The following is a 21,198-nucleotide window of genomic DNA, read 5'->3' as shown; positions in this document are numbered from 1 at the left end:
AAAATAATAATAATAAAATTAAGAAAAGAAAAAAAATGCAAAAGATAGCAGTAGAGACTGCACTCCATCCCCAGCACCTTCTTTTGTAATTATTGAGCCCACGGATTTAGGGAATTGGTATTTTGAAGAAGTAAAAATGTGTGGCTGTATCTAGACATAGGAAGGACTTAAGGAATGATCTAGTCCAGTATATTTATTCTGTAGGTGAGGAAACTGAGGTCCAGGGAGGGACTGGGGCCTGTTCAACGCCAGAGCTCATTGGGCCTGGGCTGAAGTCCAGGTCTCAGACGAAGCTCCCAGCTCTGCCCCCGCACTGCACTCTGCACAAATTGTTTCGTGTCTCCAGGAAAGGGGAGTTTATAAATTTGGCCACATTTTGGAACAACAGAGCCATAAATGGACATGACCGAGGGAGGCTGGGAGGTATCTGACCTTTGAGGCTGGGGGTGGGGATGGGAAGAGAGGACAGGGCAGGCAGGCTCAGCCACAGCCCAGATTCCTGCATCCAGGGGAAAATAATGTGGAGAAAGGAGCCATTCCAGGGGGAGGCTGAAGTGAAGCTGGTGAATGTGGAGGGCCAGGCCAACCAGGTTCAAACACCGGCCTCTGCCCCCACCCCCACCACCTACAGACTTTGGGTAAGTGCCTTCACCTCTCTGAGCCTCAGTGGTCACCAAACCTAGTGAATGGCAAGGATATCTGGCAAGTGTGTGAAAATGGCAGATGGCCAGGCCCCAACTCCAACTTACGGAGAATCAGACTCTTCTAGGACGGGGCTGGGATACTCTGATGTAGCTAGTGAACTGGAGTTCAGGAGTCAGTGACATTCAGGCACTTCAAACAGGCTTTGCACATCATTATTATTTTATTATTATTATTATTATTGAGACGGAGTCTTGCTCTGTCACCCAGGCTGGAATGAGGGGCACAATCTCGGCTCACTGCAAGCTCCACCTCCCAGGTTCAAGCAATTCTCCTACGTCAGCCTCCCAAGTAGCTGGGATTACAGGCACACACCACTATGCCTGGCTAATTTTTTGTATTTTTAGTAGACACAGGGCTTCACTATGTAGCTCAGGCTGGTCTTGAACTCCTGACCTCAGGTGATCCACCCGCCTCGACCTCCCAAAGTGCTAGGATTACAGGCATGAGCCACCGTGCCTGGCAACCGGTTTGTTCTTTTTTTGAAGCAGGGTCTCACTTTGTCACCCAGGCTGGAGTACAGTGGCTCAATCACACATCTTTGCAGCCTCGACCTCCCAGGCTCAAATGGTCCTCCTGCCTCAGCCTCCCCAGTAGTTAGGACTACAGGCATGCACCACCACACCTGGCTAGTTTTTTTTTTTTTTTTATTAGAGACTACGTCTCACTATGTTGTCCAGGCTGATCTTGAACTCCTGAGCTCAAGCGATCCTCCTGCCTCAGCCTCCCAAAGTGTTAGGATTACAGGCATGAGCCACCACACCCAGCCCCAAAATCCTTATTTTGATTAGACTCTGTTGCCTGTATATGGAAATCCAGACTGCATAGCCTGGCATTCAGGACTTCACAGCAACCTCCTGAACAGTCATAAACTTCATACACTACCTGACCATCCCTCATCCCTCAATTCCTTCAACAAGCACATGGATAGTGCCCTCTCTGCAGCCCCAGATAAAATCGGGTCTCTGCCCTCCCTGGGGGTCCTAAGTGGGAATAAATTAAATTCCACACCCCAAGGTTTTCTTGTTTTTCCAAACACTTTCTTGCTCACACCTTCAAACCCCACTTTCATAGGGGAAAACCGACCAACAACCCCTCCCACCTAAAGCTTTCCTGGTTCTCTGCACCCCCTGGCTGGGTCACCATTTACTGTGGGTTCTACCCTTCTCATGAATGAATGAGTGAGTGAGTGAATGAATGAATCCCAACTAACTTCCCTCTGGTCCCTAGCACTCAGTTTGTGGCCAATAATGTTTATTGAAATACAATGGAATATGGATTTTCTAAGCCAGTTTTGATCTGAATGCAGCAAACACTGAGAAACAGTGTCAGTCGACAAACATTTATTGAGTAGCTACTATGTGCCTGGCACGTGGAAACAAAGCAGATCATTCCAAATATAGTAAGAGTTACAAGTGCTACGGGAGAGAGAGAGAGACTGAGAGGTGCTGTTTCATATGGAATGGTCAGGGAAGCCCTTTGGAGGAGGTGGCATTTGCGCTGGAGACCTGAAGACTGAGACAGGTGGCCTGCAGAGCCCTGGAAGGGTGACTTGATTTGGGTTTGAGCAGAGCTTTCTGACTTCTGGGTGGTGAATGGAGGTGGGGTGGAGGCAGTGGTCAGAGCCAAGTGACATGATGAACAGTGGTGTGGAGAGGTGGGGCCCAGCCGTGTGAAGACAGACACCACAGGGGGGCTCTGCTGCTTGGGTGGGATCCCCGGCCTTCTTCCAAGCTTTACATTATTTGATTCTCTGAGCCTTATCTGTGTTTTAAACACACACACACACAAGCAAGTAAAGAAAACCACCCCCGCCCCCCCCCCCCCCCAGCCTCAGAAGTTGGCTAAAGCCCGCAGGGTTGTTTGTTTGTTTTGTAAAAAATATGTTTTCCACTGAATCTTCAGTTTTTTGTTTCCAGCAGCTGGCACCCACCCAAGGGAACAAGTTAGCTGGGACAAACGGGGCTTCCGTCCCTCTGTCATTGTCCTCTGGATCACAGCTCGTGGCCGCTAAGAGGGTCATTTCCTGTGGCCGAGAGGCAGGGCTGAGAAGGTGAAGTGTGGGGGCCAGGCCTTCCCACGGATGCAGCTGGGTCAGCTGCATTTCCCCAGAGGACACTGCTTCAGGGGAGGGGGTGGGGCAGGAGAAAGGCAGCCCCTGAGGTCAGGCTTGCAGCTCTGGCCCAGCAGTTCAATATTAAGTCAGTTACTTGAGGTTTAACAACACCACGGAGCAAGGCTCCCAGGCTAGCCCTCAAGAAGAGCCTATTGCACAGATATTGGAAAGTCATTTGTTTTGTTTGTTTGTTTTGAGACAGAGTCTCTCTGTGTCACCCAAGCTGGAGTACAGTTGCGCGATCTCGGCTCACTGTGCCATCACTTGAACCCCCTCTGCCTCCCGTTTCAAGCAATTCTCATAGCCTCAGCCTCCCAAGTAGCTGGAATTGCAGGCTTGCACCACCATGCCCAGCTAATTTTTGCACTTTTAGTAGAGACAGGGTTTCACCATGTTGGCCAGGCTGATCTCGAACTCCCAACTTCAGGTGATCTCCCCGTCTCGGCCTCCCAAAGTGCTGGAATTACAGGTGTGAGCCACAGCACCTGACCTGGAAAGTCACTTGTGTGGGATGAGAGGTACCCAGCCCATACACAAGATGGTCGGGGCACACGATTTGAAAACCCATCAAATTCAGGTCACATGACCTGAGAATGAGGTGAGACTGAGCTGTGTCTGGAAGACAGAAAAGCCCTTCCCCCACTATAGACCAGAGCAGGGGGCGCCAGGCATGGGGACCACTGAATTCCATGTCCCTGCAAGCCACATATATACCAAAATTCTGTTGAATTTCTAGGCTCAGCCCCTCCTGGTTATAATCTGGTTTCTCAAACTGGCTCTCTGTCCCCAGAAAGAGGAAGAATGGTGCCGGGGCAGTGTCCAGCCCATATCCATCTAACTCCTCACACACTGATATTGTTTGGCTGTGTCCCCACCCAAATCTCAACTTGAATTGTATCTCCCAGAATTCCCATGTGTTGTGGGAGGGACCCAGGGGGAGGTAATTGAATCATGGGGGCCGGTCTTTCCCATGCTATTCTCGTGATAGTGAATAAGTCTCATGAGATCTGATGGGTTTATCAGGGGTTTCTGCTTTTGCTTCTTCCTCATTCCTCTTGCTGCTACCATGTATGAAGCGCCTTTCACCTTCCACCATGATTGTGAGGCCTCCCCAACCACGTGGAACTGTAAGTCCAATTAAACCTCTTTTTATTCCCAGCCTTAGTATGTTTTTATCAGCAGCGTGAAAACAGACTAATACACACACCTGTGAGTTTTACATCAAGATCATGTGCCTTCCTCTCAGGCCATTCAGCCTCACTTATAACCTTCAGTCACCATGGCCCACTTCAGACTCCTCCTTCCTGCCTCAGGGCCTTTGCCCATGACTTCCTTTGCCTGGATCTCAAGTCAAAGTGCTCAAGACACCCTAAACTTTTCCTCTCAGAGCTAACTCCCAACTGACAATAGTGATTTGTGTAGTCACATGATATTGTCTTCCTCCAAAGCACCATTGAAGACATTCTAAAAAGTGAGACAGGCACAGTGGCTCACGCTTATAATCCCAACTATTTGGAAGGCCAAGGCAGGAGGATTGCTGGAGCACAGGAGTTTGAGACCAGCCTAAAAAACATAGTGGGACCTTGTCTCTACAAAAAAAAATAAAGAATAAAAAATTAGGCAGGTGTGGTGGTGTATACCTGTTGTCCCAGCTACTCAAGAGGCTGAGGCTGGGATGATCACTTGAGCCCAGGAGGTGGAGGCTGCAGTGAGCCATGATCATGCCACTGCACTCCAGCCTGGGTAACAGAGTGGGACCCTGTCTCAAAAAAAAATTAAAAAGCGAGAAAAAGCAAAAGGAAGTGAGTGGTTGGTTTTTATGGACCAAGCCTGAAAACAGCACATGTCCCTTCTGCTCACATTTCATTGGCTGGAATCAGTCACATGGTCCCCTAACAGCAAGGTAGGCTGGGAAATGCGGTCTAGTACAGTGTTGAAGAGGAGGATGTGGACCACAGTGGGGTAAGGTGGTTCCTCAAAATGAGAAGAAAGGGGTGATGGGGGCCTGGACAGGCAAAAGGCCCACTATGCACTCCACATGGCCTCTATAACCCTACTCAGGGAGGGGAAGGCGTGTCTCCTGGGCCTCTGTCTGCCTTTTCCTGTGGATGGAAAACTCATTAGTGGTCAGCCTCTGGAGCAGATACCACCCATATGCCCCTGATGATACTTCTACCCGTCAAAGGCTTCTTACTGTGAATGTAACTGCTTGACTGTGTTGTTCTGACCTCGGGAGCACACTTGGGCCTCTCCTCGGGCAAGCAGGAAGGCTGAGTTCCAGAAGCATCCCTCAACCAGTGAAAGATGAGATGTTGGTGGCTAGATACTCCAGCTGCCTTGCTCCTTGGTTGGGATGAATGTCTCTGAGCTTTCCCTAGTGGGGTTGAGCTGCAGTTGCCTATTGCGGTATGCTTTCAATTTATTTATTGAATTTATTGGCTGCTTTCCTTTCCCCATCCCCACTCCCCTGCAGGGGATTCCCTGGGACCACCTCCCAGACAGATCACTTGAACTTAAATACTTGTCTTAGGGCCTGCTTATGGGAGGACCCAAACAAAGGCAGCTCCCCAACAGCGGGGACAAGGGACAGTGACGTGGACTCTTCTCCCCTACCTCCTGTCTTGTGCTTCATGCACACACAATCATTCTTTCTTTTTTTTTTTTTTTTTTTTTTTTTTTTTGAGACAGGGTCTCACTCTGTTATTGAGGCTGGAGTGCAGTGGTGCGATTTGCCTCACTGAAACCTCGACTTCCCGGGCTAAAACAACCCTCCCATCTCAGCCTTTCAGGTACCTGGGACTACAGCCGCGCGCCACCACACCTGGCTAATTTTTTGTATTTTTTGTACAGATGGGGTCTCACTGTGTTGCCCAGGCTGGTCTCAAACTCCTGGGCTCAAGCGATCGGCTCACCTTGGCCTTCCAAAATACTGAGGTCACAGGTGACAGCCACTGTGACTTGCCAATCATTCTTTTTTTTTTCTTTCTTTCTTTTTTGAGATGGAGTCTCACTCTGTCGCCCAGGCTGGAGTGCAGTGGCGCGATCTTAGCTCACTGCAAGCTCCGCCTCCCAGGTTCTCGCCATTCTCCTGCCTCAGCCTCCCGAGTAGCTGGACTACAGGTGCCCGCCACCACGCCCGGCTCATTTTTCGTATTTTTAGTAGAGATGGGGTTTCACCGTGTTAGCCAGGATGGTCTCGATCTCCTGACCTTGTGATCTGCCTGCCTCGGCCTCCTTCATTCTTTTTTATTACTGTTTAGAAACACACAAAACACATGTCAATGGGTTGATCATCTTGGCTAGAACTGCTGCAGACTTACCAGGGAGAGGACCTCACACACTTGGGAGAAAAAGCCTTGGAGGATTTATCTACTCTTCCTGTTTCTTTCCCACACACAGGAAATCCTGGGCAGGCAGAGCTTCCTGACCCAGGGGGAGCTGGTAGCAGCGTTGGGTCAAGAATCGCTTCCTGAAAGGAAATGTTTGGGTGGTCCTAGGGAATCCACACTGCCTTCCTCACAGCCTAGAGAAAGGGAAAGTTCAAAGTTCTGGATTCTAATCTCCACTCTGCCACTGGTCTCCTATGCTATTCTAGGCTGTGCCTTCCCCACCCTAGGGCCTTAGATTACCATCTATGAAGTACAGAGATAACAGAATAAATGTGCTCTGGGGTATCTTAGAATTGCTACATTCTGGCTTTGCACAATGGCTCACACCTGTAATCCCAGCACTTTGGGAGGCTGGGATTACTATCTCAAACTTTCTGTGGGTCAGGTATTGGGAATGGCTTAGTTAGGTGATTCTAGCTCAGAATCTCTGAGTTGATTTGTGGCCAGGTTTTTGTTTGTTTTTTTTTTTTTTTATTGGGTTTCTTGTTTGTTTGTTTGTTTGTTTGTTTGTTTGTTTGTTTTGAGATGGAGTCCCGCTCTGTCTCCAGGCTGGAGTGGCGTGCTGCGATCTCGGCTCACTACAACCTCTACCTTCCAGGTTCAAGCGATTCTCCTGCCTCAGCCTCTGGAGTAGCTGAGACTACAGGTGCACGCCACCATGCCCAGCTAATTTTTGTATTTTTAGTAGAGACGGGGTTTACGGACTTACAGTTCTGTAAAATCAGAGGTATAGCATGCCAGGTGGGGCCACAAGGAGAAGCACTAGCATCAGTAGAAAGGCAGAAAGGAATAAGGAGAAGGCATAGCCACAGGTTTATTGTGGTTTCCACGGGAAAGGCAAAGCAGGGTGTGGTAAACAGTTTAGGACTGCCTAGTTTGAATCATTCCAGATAGCTGTGGGGAATAGGGGCTGTCCCTAGTTGTCCGGTACCTGGCCCTAGACTGATTTAGGGCAGGGTATATGAGAATTGGATAAAGGAGGTTGAGGGTATGGACTTGAAATTCATTGGTTTGTGTATAAAACGTGGGCTCACTGACAAGTTGTTCACTGTCTCTAGAAATTACCTACCCCTAAAAGCAGCAGTCTCTTTCCAGTCGGCAAGCCCTCCCTTAAATATGTCAAAAACAACATAAAATATGAGAAAATGTCCAGTGTGACATATATTTAATATAAACAGTGGTGCATTAATACTCACACCCCAAAAGAAGTCCCAGATGGGCTGTTTTTATCCCTTAAAACACACACACGGAAACACGCACACTCGAAGAAAATGAAAAATGATGAGGGGCAGTGGCTCACATCTCTAATCCCAGCACACTTTGGGAGGTTGAGGCAGGAAGACCACTTGAGCCTGGGAGTTCAAGACCAGTCCGGACAACATAAGGAGACCCCTATCTCTACAAAATATTTTTAGGCTGGGTACAGTGGCTCACGCCTGTAATCCCAGCACTTTGGGAGGCTGAGGTGGGCAGATCATGAAGTCAAAAGATCAAGACCATCCTGGCCAACATGGTGAAACACCGTCTGTACTAAAAATACAACAAGTAGCTGGGCGTGGTGGCACGCGCCTGTAGTCCCAGCAAATAGGGAGACTAAGGCATGAGAATCGCTTGAACCTGGGAGGCGGAGGTTGCAGTGAGCCAAAATCACACCACTGGCAACACAGCGAGACTCTGTCTCAAAAAAAAAAAAAATTATCAGGCATGGTGGCAGGTGCCTGTAATCCCAGCTACTTGGGAGGCTGAGGCAGGAGTATTGCTTGAACTGGAGGTGGAGGTTGTAGTGAGCTGAGATTGTGCCACTGCACACAAGCCTGGGTGACAAGAGCGAAAACTCGGTCTCAAAAAAAAAAAGAAAAATGTTTTTAAATTAGCCAGGCATGGGAGTGGGTGCAGTGGCTAACACGTGTAATCCCAGCACTTTGGGAGGCCGAGGCAGGCAGATCACCTGAGGCTGGGAGTTCACGACCAGCCTGGCCAACATGGCGAAACCCCATCTCTACTAAAAATACAAAAATTAGCCAGGCCTAATGGTGTACATCTGTAATTCCAGCTACTCGGGAGGCTGAGGCACAAGAATCACCTGAACTTGGGAGGTGGAGGTTGCAGTGAGCCGAGATTGTGCTACTGCACCCCAACCTGGGTAACAGAGAGAGACTCTGTTGCCAGGCATGGAGGTGCATGCCTATAGTCCCAGCTACTCAGGAGGATGAAAGAAGGCTCACTTGAGCCCCAGAGTTCCAGAGTGCAGTGAACCATGATCATGCCACTGCACTCCAGGCTGGGCAACAGAGCAAGACCCTGTCTCTAAAAAAAAAAAAAAAGAAGAAGAAGAAACTGTGCACGGTGGCTCACACCTATAATCCCAGCACTTTGGGAGGCTGAGGCAGGCAGGCCACGAGGTCAGGAGTTCGAGACCAGCCTGACCAATATGGTTAAACCCCATCTCTACTAAAAATACAAAAATTAGCTGGGCGTGGTGGCACACGCCTGTAATCCCAGCTACTCAGGAGGCTGAGGCAGGAGAATCGCTTGAATCCAGGAGGCAGAGGTTGCAGTGAGCCGAGATTGTGTCACTGCACTCCAACCTAGGTGACAGAGTGAGACTCCATCTCAAAAAAAACAAAAGAAAAAGAAAGAAAGAAGAGAGGAAGAGAGAAAGAGAGGAAGGAAGGGAGGGAGGAAGGAAGGAAAGAAGGAAGGAAGGAAGAAAGGAAGGAAGGGAGGGAGGGAAGGAAAAGAAAAGAAGGAAGACAGGAAGAAAGAGGAAGAAAGGAAATAAAGAAAAGAAAGAAAAAGAAAGAAAGAAAAGAGAGAGAGAAAAAAAGAAAGAAAATAAAAATATTAATACAGGCATATTTCTTGTTTATGCTGTTGTCAGAATGTTGGCCCACGCTGCAGTCATTCAAAGGCTTGCCTGGGTCTAGAGCCACTTTTAAGGTCGCTCACTCACATGCCTGGCAAGCTGGGGCTAGCTGTTGATGGGAGGACTTAGTTTCTCCCCATGCAGGCCTCTCCATAGGGCTACTGAGTATCCTTACAACATGGCATCAGGCTTCCCCTAGAATGAGTAATTTAAGAGAGCAAGGCAGAAGCAACAATGGTTTTTATGAGCTGCCCTCAGAAGTCACTCTTTGAAATGAATCACTAAGTCCAGCCTACTTTCAAGGGGAAGGGATGAGTCTCCACCTTCTGAAAGGAGAGATGTCAAGGAACTTGCAGGCATAACTTAAAACCATCAGATCTGCTGGGCCCAGTGGCTCATGCCTGTAATCCTAGCACTTTGGGAGGCCAAGGCAGGAGGCTCACTTGAGGCTAGGAATTTGAGATCAGCCTGGGCTGATCAGATGGGACATAGTGAGATCCCATCTCTACACATTTTTTTTTTTTTAATTAGCCAGGTGTGGTGGCATGCACCTGTTGTCTCATCTACTGGGGAGGCTGAGATGGGAGGATCTCAGCCACAAGTTCAAGGCTGCCATGAGCTATGATCACATCACTGCACTCCAGCCTGGGCAACAGAGTGAGACCCTGTCTCTATAAAAATAATAATAATAATAACCATCAGATCATTTCTTACTACAAGGGAGTTAGGGAAAACAACAGAGAACAGGATTGTCATGACTAGCTAAGACCAATCACAGTTCACCAACTGGGACACACTGGCACCACAGACAGAAATCAGGGCTCAGTTATCAAGGAAGGAGAAGGAAGGTTAATGGGGAGGCAGTCAAGAGTATCTGCCACAGTCAGGATGATGCAGGAGGAAGAAAATAGGGTTACTCGATAAATGTATATCCTGATACTCCATGGGACGTAAACTAAAACGTTGTTTATCTGAACTCAAATTCAACTGGGTATCCTACATTTATATTGGCTCAATTTAGTATCCCTAAGTGAGAAACAAGCTTCAGCAGCCATTGCAGGAAGTCAGCAAGGACGGGGACTTCTTTGGAAAGAGAAACAAAAGAAGACCTAGGGTGATCTGGGGAGGAGAGGCAAGTCATTGGGACAGAAAAAGAGGAGGTGGCCAGGCACAGTGGCTCAGACCTGTAATCCTAACACGTTGGGAGGCCGAGATGGGCAGATCACTTGAGTCCAGGAGTTGGAGACCAGCCTGGGCAATGTGGCAAAACCCAGTCTGTACTAAAAGCACAAAAAATAGCTGGGTGTGGTGGGACATGCCTATAGTCCCAGCTACTCTGGAGGCCAAGGTGGGAGCATCACCTGAGCCTGGGAGGTCAAAGCTGCAGTGGGCTGTAATCACACCACTGCTCTCCAGCCTGGGCAACAGAGTGATATAGTCATACCCTGCAGTCCAACCTGGGCAACAGAGCAATACCTTGTCTCAAAAAAAGAAAGACAGGAGATTGGGGAGGTTGAGGTCTCTTGTTTTCTTATTCCCTGCTGCCACCCCAACACCACATATAGACTCCACCATCACCACCACAAAAAAAGTGTCCACATTTTTTTTTTGTTTTGAGACAGAGTCTTGCTCTGTCGCCCAGGCTGGAGTGCAGTGACACCATCTCGGCTCACTGCAACCTCTAACTCCAGAGTTCAAGCAATTCCCCTGCCTCAGTCTCCTGAGTAGCTGGGATTACAGGCGCCCGCCACCACATCCAGCTAATTTTTGTATTTTTAATAGAGATGGGGTTTCACCATGTTAGCCAGGCTGGTCTCAAACTTCTGACCTCAAGTGATCCGCCTGCCTCAGCCTCCCAAAGAGCTGGGATCACTTGTGTGAACCACTGTGCCTGGCCCCTGCCCCGCATTTTTTTTTTTTTTTTTTGGAGATGGGGTCTCACTCTGTCTCCCAGGCTGGAGTGCAATAGCCAATCACAGCTCACTGCAGCCTCAACCTCCCAAACTCAGGTGATCTTCCTACCTCAGCCTCCTGAGTAGCCAGGACCATGGGCACGCACTACCATGCCCAGCTGATTTTTACAATATTTTTGTAGAGACGGGGTCTCCCTATATTGCCCAAGCTGGTATGTTCATTCTTCATCTCAAAACATAGCCAGGAAACTCTAGCCAGGAGCACTTCTCTTTCCAACACCCTGAAAAACAGCTCATAAAGCTGAAATGGGGGCTGAGGGGCGTGCTGCAAAATACATCCCAGGGGTATGGGAACTGGGAGCCTCACTACGTGACCTCAGGCAAGGCCCTTCCTTCTCTGGGCCTCCTTTTCCTTGGCTGTATAATGAGGGATTGATCTAAATTGTCTCCGAGGGCCCTGTTACTTGGACTATGTGTCTCCCTCCCAAAAGGAAAACCTAGAGGGAACCAAAAAGATATGGGTGGTTTCTCTTGTTCCATCTCCAAGCCCCAAATTTGGACGAAAATATCCAGTGTGACATAGATTTAATATAAACACTGGTGCATTAATACTCACAAATACCCCAAAAGGAGTCCCAGATAGGCTATTTTTATCCCTTAAAACACACACACACAGAAACACACAACACTCCAATCCCCGTCATCCGCACTGGGTCAGTATCTCCAGTCGGTTTTTACGAGAAGAGAGAGTTCCAGTTAAAGGGAACTAATTAAACAGCTTTGACTTAGGGCGGGAAAGAGGCTGTCGAAAGCCTCCTCGCTGGGCATGATGTCACCACAATTGTGCATTTCTCATGACCCAAGAATGTGAATGTGTTTGCACTGCACATCAGAGCCAGAGCCGGTGATGCAAGCACAGCCTGGTAAACAGGCCCCAGACAGGCAGGCCCTGTGAGGAGCCGTGGTGCAGAGGCCTGGCAGGGGCCCAGCTAGTGTTTAACTCCTTCCTGGCAGAACTGGCTGCTGGGCCAAGGTTTGGTCAAGGGGCCTTCTCCACCCAGTCCCTGCTTCTCTCTGAGGCACAGTCCCAGTTAGTGGCAAGCCCTCAATCTGGAGACACCAAGACCTGCATTCCCACCCACCTCATGTTTTGCTTGCTCGGGAGCCTGAGATAGGTGACTGTCTGGTCCCGAGTCTTAGTGTCTCAGTTTTCTTATCTGTACAATGGGAAGAGGAATCAGGCCCTCAGTCTCATACCTGCAGCTCCAAGTCCAGAAAATTCAGACAACCAAAGGCTTTTCTGCACACTTAGTGAAAACTTATTCAGGAGCAATATCTGACCTGGATTGACTGAGGCTGTGCAATCTGTTCATTTCACTTAGAGTCAATACTCACAATTCGAGCTACAGAAATATTCATATGTTTCATTGGAGATGGATGGATCCAGACTCCACTGGATCACATTTTAAAGTCTAAAAAAAATCCTGAATTCTCAGGCTGGGAGCAGTGGTTCATGCCTGTAATCCCAGCACTTCGGGAGGCCAAGGCAGGAGGATCACTTGAGCCCAGGAGTTTGAGGTTGCAGTGAGCCATGACTGTGCCACTGCACTCTAGCCTGAATAACAGATTGAGACCCTGGATCAAAAAAAAAAAAAAAAAGAATTCTGAAACCTATCCAGCCACAAGTGTGTTGATCAGGTCTCATGGACCTGAGGCACCTGCCTCTAGCCTGTTGGGACACTTACTGAGCGACTGCCTTCTGCTAGAATGTCAGCCCCCAAGGACAGGGCTTAACTCTGTTTCCAATGTGTCCCCAGCAGCCAGTGCAGTACCTGGCACGTAGCAAGCACCCAAACAATAGTTCTTAAATCTTTAACTGAAGTTATTCATCCCGCATACATGCCATGGTGATGAATATGGGAAACTGAGGCCCAAGCCTCTGAGCTGGCCTGCCCTGGATCTTTTCCCACAGATGATGTTCTGACTTTCCCCAAAAAAGGTAGCTGTTCACATTTCTCTGCCAGCAGCTCACAAACAGCTTGATGACCCCCCTCCAACATTCCAGGGCAGCTGGCTGGTTTTGCGGGCACCGATTAGTTTTCTTTGGCCAAAGGTTCAGCTGATTAAAAAGGGGGGCCCCCATGCATTAAAGCTGGGGGTGGGGAATGGGCAGTCACAGAGTAGAGTAGGGGCTGAAGGTGTCATTAAAGCTTGGGCGGGGGGAGTGGAAATAGAATCTGCTAACTGGCCTGAGACTAAGAACCAATCCCCGGATTCTTCCAGAGGACTGTGAATGTGCTAGTCAGGCTCTGCCTTAATCCTAAAGCTGGAGAATTATCCAGACCCATGCAGAGCTGCCAGGAAGAAAAAAAGCCTCCCCAATGTGGTCTGCCCTACCCCCACCTGCCATGGGGCCCTGAGAAACTCCCTTTTCCTCTCTGGGCTTCAGCATGATGGAGTTGGAGAATCCAGGACAGTGGATCAGAGCTCCTGAGATCATGGACTTAGACTCAGGTTCAGGCCCAGACTCTTCCTCTTGCTGGGCAAGGAGCTAGGGCAAGTAAATTTCAAGCCTTAGCTATCACATCTGTAAAATGGCACTAAGTTATAGGGATATTATCCAGATGAATGTGTCTGGTACATAGTAGCAATAAAAAAGACGTTAGCTGGCCAGGCACAGTGGCTCACGTCTATAGTCCCAACACTTTGGGAGGCCAAGGAGGATGGATCACTCGAGGCCAGGAATTGGAGACCAGCCTGGCCAACACAGTGAAACCCTGTCTCTACCAAAAATACAAAAATTAGCTAGGTGCGGTGGTTTGTGTCTGTAATCCCAGCTACATGGGAGGCTGAGACGGGAGAATTGCTTGAACCTGGGAAATGGAGGTTGAAGTGAGCTGACATCGGGCCATTACACTCCAGCCTGGGCAACAGAGCGAGATTCTGTCTCAAAAAAAGAGAAACATTAGCTAATATTACCCTCAGCATGGATACTCATACCAGTCTGATGTTCTATTTTAGGCACTTAGTACCATAATAGCCTCATTGTTGGAGCACTCACTGTGTTCCCGGTACTATGCTAAGTGCTTCACAAGCGTTTTTTCATTTCTTCCTCCCAACATCTCTCAAATAGGTACTAGCACTGTCCTTATTACTCAGGGGAGAAGTCTGCGGTTCAGCGCGGTGAAGTGATTCCTCTAAGGCTGCATAACTTGTAAGTGGCAGAGCTACGACCCGTCAGACTCTAAGCGCTTCATACCACACCTACAGGAAATATCTAGCAGCCAGTTCTTTTTTTTTTTTTTTTTTTTTGAGACGGATCTCGCTCTGTCGCCCAGGCTGGAGTGCAGTGGCCGAATCTCAGCTCACTGCAAGCTCTGCCTCCCAGGTTTACGCCATTCTCCTGCCTCAGCCTCCCGAGTAGCTGGGACTACAGGCGCCCGCCACCTCGCCTGGCTAGTTTTTTGTATTTTTTAGTAGAGACAGGGTTTCACCATGTTAGCCAGGATGGTCTCAATCTCCTGACCTTGTGATCCGCCCATCTCAGCCTCCCAAAGTGCTGGGATTACAGGCTTGAGCCACCACACCCGGCCTCTAGCAGCCAGTTCTATGCTCAGTCTCTTGAAGCATGAGATTCCAGGCCCCTAATATGGTGTGTGACTGTGGGCAGTACGGAGGCCTCAATTCTCCCATCTGAACCACGGGGAAGGGCCCCCCTGCCCTGAATCCTCTACAGGGCTGAGAGGAGGGCTCTGGAAACCTTGAAAAGGACTTTGCAGACTCTGAGCTGGGATGGGCACCGTCAAAGGCTTGGTTAGGAGGGAGACAAGAGAAAGAATTAATCCGCTTCCTGCCAAGGAAGCCAAGACCTGAAGGAGAAATGGTCCCTGTCCTCCTCCAGGGCCTGCCCCTCTGCATAGTTCCTCCCTCTGTTAGGAGTGGGGCAGAACCGCCAGTGGTTAAGAACTTGGCCAAGTCTCAGCTCCACTCATCTCTGGCTGTATGTTCTTTATACTTCCCCTCTCTGAGTGTCAGGCTTCTCAACTGTGAAATGGGGGTGATAATGATAACAGCCTTACCAGGTCTGTAGTAAGGACAAGCCTTGGCCCATTGGTTCATTGTCTTACTTAGCCTATTCCTGTTGTTATAACAAAATACCTCAGACTCAGTAATATATAAACAACAGAAATATGTTGCTCATAGTTCTGGAGGCCAGGAAGTCTAAGAACAACGTGTCAGTAGATTGGGTGTCAATGAGGGTCTGTTCCTCGTAGATGACGCCTTCTATGTGTCCTTACATGGTAGAAGGGGTGAACAAACTCCCTCAGGCTTCTTTTATAAGGGCACTAATCCCATTTATAAGGATGGAGCCTCATTAAGTGATAGCCCCCAAAAGCCCCACCTCTTAATATCACCACATTACAATTACATTTCAACATATAAATTGGAGGAGACACATTGAGACTATACCACCCATTGATATTGATTGAATAATTATCTTTTTGTTTCTTTTTTTTAAGATAGAGTCTAACTCTGTTGCCTAGGCTGGAGTGCACTGGCACGATCTTGGCTCACTGCAACCTCTACCTCCTGGATTCAAGTGATTCTTCTGCCTCAGCCTCCAAAGTGGCTGGGGTTACAGGTGCACGCCACCACGCCTGGCTAATTTTTGTATTGTTAGTAGAGACAGAGTTTCACCACGTTGACCAGACTGGTCTCAAACTCCTGACCTCATGTGATGCACCCACTTCAGCCTCGCAAAGTGCTGGGATTACAGGCATGAGCCACCATGCCTGCCCTGAATAATTATCTTTTGACACCTGGTCTGCAATTCTCATGGAGTTTCCAGTCTGGAAGAAGAGTCTGTATGTAATGTGCTTGGCACAGATAGGTGCCCAATGGGTGGGTGGATGGATGGATGGATGGATGGATGGATGAGATGAGTGACTTACTGCAGGTCTCACAGTTATGAAGTAACTCCTCCTGATACCTCACACTGGCCACCAAAGACACATTAAGCATTGATTAGAGAAGTACTCCGTGGACCAAATTACATGAGTAAAGTCTTAGAATTAGGAATTATTGCAGTACTAGTCAGCAGAGTGGCGCAGCGGAAGCATGCTGGGCCCATAACCCAGAGGTCGATGGATTGAAATCATCCTCTGTTATGAATTTTACAGCTAAATGCACGCGAAAAAAAAAAAAGTCCCTAGGAATTATTGCAGCATGGATGAGAGACACTCATTTTATGTTCTCTTTTACTACTTTTCCCAACAAGATCTACCAGAGCCCCCTGGAGCAGAGCCAGGAGGTTGAGTAGGGAGTAGCGCCCCACAGCCCAGATGAGCAGGCAGGAGCAGGCCAAGCCTGAGGGTCGGGCCTCAGAGGGCCTGGTCTGGCCATATTTGGTTTTCAAGGAACTGGAAGGCTTCTCACCTCCTCTGCTGTCCAGGCACAGAAGCAAGGCCACCCACAGTTGCTGAGTCAGGGAGGCCCCTAGGGCAGGAACAGAGGCCCCACAATGGGGTAACTTGAACACAGTGGTTCAGAGCCTGGTCTCTTAGTGTCAAGAAGATATGATGCCAGGAACAGTGGTGTGTCCCTGTGGTCCCCGCTCCTCGGAAGGCTGAGGCAGGAGGATAAGCCTAGGGATTCTTGAGCCCAAGAGTTCTAGGCTGTAGTGTGCTATATTGATCGAGAGTCTATGCTAAGTTCAGCTTCAGTATGGTGATCTCCTGTAAGCAGGGTTGTCTAAGGAGGGTTGAACAGGCCCAGGATGGAAATGGAGCAGGTCAAAACTGTGCTATCAGTGGTGGGATTGTGATTGTGAATAGCCACTGCATTCCACCCTAGACAACATAGTGAGACTCCGCCTCTAAAAGTAAATAGGCTGGGCGCAGTGGGCTCACGGCTGTAATCCCAGCACTTTAGGAGGCCAAGGCCCTGCGCCCGGCCTGTAACCAACTCTTATGCAACCTTCAGTGCTCAGTGTAAGGTATCCAAAAAGTTACTTCCTGACTCTGAGACTTGGATTTCCAAATTAGGAAGCTGAGGCACAGAGGGTGAGATCACATTCAAGTAAGAGACAGAGCTAGAGGCTGGGCGCAGTGGCTCACACCTGTAATCCCAGCACTTTGGGAGGCTGAGGCAGGCAGAACACGAGGTCAGGAGTTCGAGACCAGCCTGACCAACATGGAGAAACCCTGTCTCTACTAAAAATACAAAATTAGCTGGGCATGGTGGCGCATGCCTGTAATCCCAGCTACTCGGGAGGCTGAGGCAGGAGAATTGCTTGAACCTGGGAGGTGGAGGTTGCCGTGAGTCAAGATCACGCCATTGCACTTTACCCTGGGCAACAAGAGTGAACTCCGTCTCAAAAAGAAAAGACAGAGCTAAGAAGTGCTTACAACTTCCTCACACTTATCTACATTTCCATTTCTTTTACTGAATCTTTTTTTTTTTTTTTTTTTTTTTTTTGAGACAGAGTCTCGCTCTGTCGCCCAGGCTGGAGTGCAGTGGCCGGATCTCAGCTCACTGCAAGCTCCGCCTCCCGGGTTTACGCCATTCTCCTGCCTCAGCCTCCCAAAGAGCTGGGACTACAGGCGCCCGCCACCTCGCCCGGCTAGTTTTTTGTATTTTTAGTAGAGACGGGGTTTCACCATGTTAGCCAGGATGGTCTCGATCTCCTGACCTTGTGATCCGCCCGTCTCGGCCTCCCAAAGTGCTGGGATTACAGGCTTGAGCCACCGCGCCCGGCCACTTTTACTGAATCTTTTCCCCCTCAAATATACCCTATCAGCTTCTTTTTTTTTTTTTTTTTTTTTTTTTTTTTGTGATGGAGTCTTGCTGTGCCGCTCAGGCTGGGGTACAGTGGTGTGATCTTGGCTCACTGCAACCTCCACCTCCCAGGTTCAAGCAATTCTTCTGCCTCAGCCTCCTGAGTAGCTGGAATTACGGGCACACACAACCACACTGGGCTAATTTTTGTATTTTTAGTAGAAATGGGGTTTCACCATGTTGGCCAGGCTGGTCTGGAACTCCTGACCTCAAGTGATCCACCCACCTCAGCTTCCCAAAGTGCTGGGATTACAGGCATGAGTCACCACACCTGGCCCCTAGCAGCTTCTATAACACAACACTGGGCGGCTGTCCTTCAGTTCCTCCTTGCCGCCTCCTTCAGTTCCAAATTGCCACCAAAGCCTTATTCAACTCTTTGCAATAGCCCTGTGCAAAAGGTAGGCTAGATATCATCCCCATGTCACAGATGGGGAAATTGAGGCTCAGAGAAATGAAGCAAGTTGCTTGAGGCCTTGCAACCAGCAAGAGGAGAAGACATAGGTGGACAACAGTGCTGTCTGACTCCCACTCCAGTGCTCTTTCCCCACCACAACAAGCTGACCCTCGACCTTTCCAGATGGGAGACTTCATCTCAACTCCCACACCTACACAGGAGATTCAGATTAAAGAGAAAATAAATGTGAGATCAATTTGAAAGGAAGGGCCCTGCAGGACCAGTAGGGTATTTTGCAAATAAGTAAAAAGATAAAAATAAAAGTGAAAAATAAGCCTCCTTTAAAAATCGTAAAAGAATTGGGGGAATGAATAAGCTGTAACTGTTCTAAATCAGATCGTATTCCTACGAGACGCAGGAGACCAGAACAGCTCTCTACAGCCATTAGCTCATCTCACTCATTTACAAGGCTCTCTGCTGAGAGCCAAGAGGGGGCCCCCGACCCAGAGGAATCATTACCTGGCCAGCACTTCACTGGGATTTCATGTCCCAGTAAAGTTTTTTCCTAAATTGGGGTACACAATCGCCAACGTCTTGTTATTTGTCAAAGAATATTAAAAGGAAAAATAAATTGCTACTTTCTGCTGTTACCATCATCTCATAAAATCCAGTAACAAGGACTAATCCCAGAATTTGGCAATTTTAAAAATTACCTATGTAAGTGACTCACTATGTTGTCCTAGTTTTCTCATTAGCCTTGGACCAGTGAGAACTGTATCTAAGATGTGCATTTGGCAACCCTCAGATGAATAGGAGAGAGAAAACGTGTATGCAAATAACTCAGAGTAGCTCATTGCAACTTGGGATGAGAGCTGCATAAAATTCTTCTAATTACCTTAATTAAAAAAAAAAAAAAAAAGATTTATTGGAAGAGGGCTTCACCAGAAGATTTTTTGGATTCTGGGGGTTATGTAGTGAATAGGGATCAACAAAACAACCACTCTTGGCAAGGACAGAAAACTTCAAGAACACGTGGAATCAGCCCATTTGCATGTGCTCTGTCTTCTCTCTCTCTCTCTCTCTCTCTCTCCGCCCCCCCCATTCTGTGTCTCTGCTTCTCTCTGTGCGTTAGCTGTCTTCTCACTCTAGTTACAGACAGGGTTACTTCATGTGGCAGAGAACATGGTGGCTAATGTTACCAGAAAAACTCTGAACTGGTACGACGGCAAAAGCCTGTAGTCCCAGCTACTTGGGAGGCTGAGGTGGGAGGATCGCTTGAGCCCAGGAGTTTCAGTCCAGTCTGGGCAACATAGCGAGTCTCTACCTCTAATTGGGGGGCGCGGAGGGGACACTTTAGGCAAATTAAATTTAACAAAGTGTAACCCCAGAAAGAGCAATTCACAAATCCGGCGCCTTGCAGAACCAGAATAGCTTCACAGCAACTCAGAGGCTGCCACAGGGTCAGATTACATTTATGGACAGAAAAAGGAAAGTTACATACAGAAAACAGAAGTGAGGTACAGAAACAGCTAGACTGGTTACGGTTGGCATTATTCGTATGCTGTTTGAACTGTGGTCAGCCTGCGATTGGCTGAAACTCAACAGCTGTGATTGGATGAGACCTAGCCACTTGTTACAAGAGTAGTTTACGGTCTGTTTACATACCTAGTTAGATTACAGTTCACAATGTATGGAGAAACCTTTAGACCCAAATTAATATACAACAGGTAAGAAGGAGGCTTTAGGCTAAACAACTCAGTTTCAGTGAGAAAGAAAAAAGAAAGCAACTGCCACAAAAACAGGAAAGGTGTCTGATTGGTCCAGCTGGGTCAGATGTCTACTTCTGGGCCAATCAGCTGTGGGGTCTGTAACAACATGGCAGCTCCCATGAGAACTGCATGGTTGGAGTCAGAAGAGGAAGAAGCAGAACTGGGCAGGTGAACTGGGAAGAGAACACCATAAATGTCCACTATGGAGATGATAAATGCCGTAATAGATGTGCACAAAAAATGTCATGGGCATTTAGGGGATGAAGACAAAATTTCTAGCCGTGCAGCTGTGGTGGTCAGTTAGAGCTTCTTGAAAGAGGTAGCATTCCAGCTGGGCCTTGAAGCCCAGAATCATCTGGAACATACAAAACTTCTAAATACCGTCTCAAATTTGAAGAGAAAGATGAGCACTGGTAGTGGAGAAGACAGCATCCGAAAGAATTAAATATTAATGCCTCATTTTGTCAAGATTTTATAGGTTTTTTATTTTTTTATTTTTACAGATGATGTCTTGCTCTCCCTCCCAGACTGAAGTGCAGTGCAATCATAGCTCATTGCAGCCTTGAACTCCTGGACTCAAGCGGCCCTCCAGCCCCAGCCTCCCAAGTAGCTGGGACTACAGGCATGCACCACCACACCCAGCTATAGTTTTCAAAATTTAGGTATAATTCATATATAAATTATATTTTATAGTTATTTTGGTGTTTTATTTTGAAATAATTTTAGACCTACAGAAATGTTGCAAAAATAGTTCAGAGTTATCCTAAACTCTTCATTGCCTATACCTTCACCTAGCTTTCTCTGACAGGAACATTTTACCTTACCTTAGTACAATTATCAGAACCAGGAAGTTAACACTGGTACAGTAACCTACAGACCTTATTTGAATTTTAGCTGTTTTCCTTTTGATCTAATCCAAGGTCCTACATTGCACTTAGTTGTAATGTCTTCTTAGTCTTCCCTAATCTGTGACAGCTCCTCAGTCTCTCGCTTTTTTTCTCATATGACCCTGACACATGCTGTTCAGTCATTTTATAGAATATCCCACAATTTGAATGTATGATTTTTTTTTTATTATTTTTTTATTTTTTTGGCGATTAGATTGACCTTATGCACTTTTGGCAAGAATATCACAGGAGTAATGTGTATGCCCTTCTTAGTGCATCATATCAGGGGCTACTTTCTGTTGATATGACTTATTACTGGGCATGT

At 47.9% G+C, this 21,198-nt stretch overlaps 1 long non-coding RNA gene across 1 annotated transcript; it reads left to right on the top strand.

The window, feature by feature from the left end:
- The first annotated feature begins 493 nt into the window (after positions 1-493).
- On the top strand, positions 494-20,679 carry LOC135965446 (uncharacterized). Its single transcript, XR_010578384.1, has 2 exons — positions 494-638; positions 20,490-20,679. It is a non-coding gene; the product is annotated as an uncharacterized lncRNA (long non-coding RNA).
- Positions 20,680-21,198: the final 519 nt, after the last annotated feature.

The sequence above is a fragment of the Macaca fascicularis genome, chromosome 10, assembly GCF_037993035.2.
Source record: "Macaca fascicularis isolate 582-1 chromosome 10, T2T-MFA8v1.1".
Taxonomy (NCBI): Eukaryota; Metazoa; Chordata; class Mammalia; order Primates; family Cercopithecidae; genus Macaca; species Macaca fascicularis.
This window is presented reverse-complemented; position numbering and strand designations above follow the sequence as displayed.